This window comes from Sinocyclocheilus rhinocerous, unplaced genomic scaffold, assembly GCF_001515625.1.
Source record: "Sinocyclocheilus rhinocerous isolate Xijiao unplaced genomic scaffold, SAMN03320098_v1.1 scaffold3283, whole genome shotgun sequence".
Taxonomy (NCBI): Eukaryota; Metazoa; Chordata; class Actinopteri; order Cypriniformes; family Cyprinidae; genus Sinocyclocheilus; species Sinocyclocheilus rhinocerous.
This window is the reverse complement of record NW_015650698.1, coordinates 199,201-200,752: the sequence shown is the minus strand read 5'-3', so window position 1 is coordinate 200,752 and position 1,552 is coordinate 199,201. Positions and strand designations below refer to the sequence as shown.

At 30.9% G+C, this 1,552-nt stretch overlaps 1 protein-coding gene across 1 annotated transcript in view; it reads right to left on the bottom strand.

Annotated features, from left to right (window-relative positions):
- LOC107712284 (A-kinase anchor protein 9-like) overlaps window positions 1-1,552 on the bottom strand; it is a 137,848-nt gene that overhangs the window by 3,044 nt on the left and 133,252 nt on the right. The window lies entirely within an intron of this gene.

Sequence of the window (1,552 nt, the reverse complement as noted above, 5' to 3'; positions counted from 1 at the left end):
AAACATCCATCCTATAATGATAAAAATCCACCCAGTGGTTTTTTTTAAATCCCTATTTTAAAATCCCCTTTCTCAAATCAGGCCGTTCTGAGATTCCTGTCAGAATGACGTAGTTCTGCGCAGGCCCCTCCCACGATAGTTGATTGACAGGGCCGTCTTACCTTAAGCTCCGCCCTGAGTGAGCTGTCATCAGTCCGCCATTGTGTCGACTCCAGTGCAGGGGAAGACAAGAACGTCTCTGATTAAGCGATTGAAGTGTTTTGTTGTTGGATGTAATAATAAATATAGCAGTCGTTATTTACTCCCGACATCCGAGCCGCTGAAGACGCAGAGGGATTAACGTTACTTTCGTTTTGTTTTTTTGGTTAAATTGTGTAGCCCTACAAACCACAGTTATTAAAGTTGAATAAAACTAAAACAATAATAAAAAAATTAAATAGAATAATTTTTTTCCTAAATATTTTTTACAGTGAAATACTGTAATAGTAATATTTCTTATTTAGTAATAATAATAATCATAATAAAAATAAAAATGGTGCAGGCCTACAAACCACTAAACTAAACCACAAAACTAAAACAATCTAAAAAAAACATGTTTGTTACTTATTATAAGATTTACTGAAATAAATATAAATATAAAAAACTTAAAGTTAGTTGCCCAGACAAAATGTCTAATTTTCATTTTTTTTAAGTAATAAAAATGACTAAAATTGAAATAAAAGCTAATACAAATTATATAGACTTTAAAAAAAGCTAATATGACAAAAATACACAATAAAATTTAATTTAATTAAAACTTAATTACAAGACTAAAACTAAAATGAAAACAGCAAATATAAAATAAAAACTAATTCAAACTATTAATAACTCTATAATAGTATATAACACCGATTCACTGATCAGTTCCCTCCAGTTTTTCCGATAATAATCACAAAAATTAAGGTCTCTCAAAAAACTAAATGCAAATCTCCTTTCCTAATAACGTGCTAGTTAGCAAGTTTCGCGGCTAAAGTAAACAGTACTGCTCGTCACTCCACGGAAGAGAGGGGCGGGGTCAGCAGAGCTCATTAGCATTTAAAGCAACATGGACTAGAACCGCGTGCTAAAAACAAAGCTGTTTTTGACGGGGTAAAAAGGGTGTTTTTTACACTACCATTGAGAAATTTTAACCAAAGTATGTTATAGACTTTTCATTAAGACCCTAAAAAAATCATATCAACCTATATCAAATGGGCATCCGATGACCTCTTTAATTAAATTGCAGCCTTTGCAATTTGATAATATTGCGGTTTTCTTTTAGAGCTCATAATTTGTTTAAAAAATATAACATATTACACATTAATGAATAGATCGGTATATATGCAATTATTTAATTTAAGTCATGTTTGTGATTTATGTTTTTGTTCATGTAAGCTATAGCTTCTGACCTTTAAATCAAAACTTACTCATGATTTTACGACATTGATACTGCTTTATTTATCCAGAAACACAAGTTTCTTAGTGATATTTGTGTATTTTACTTTTATTTTGTTACAAGTAGGCCAACATCGCC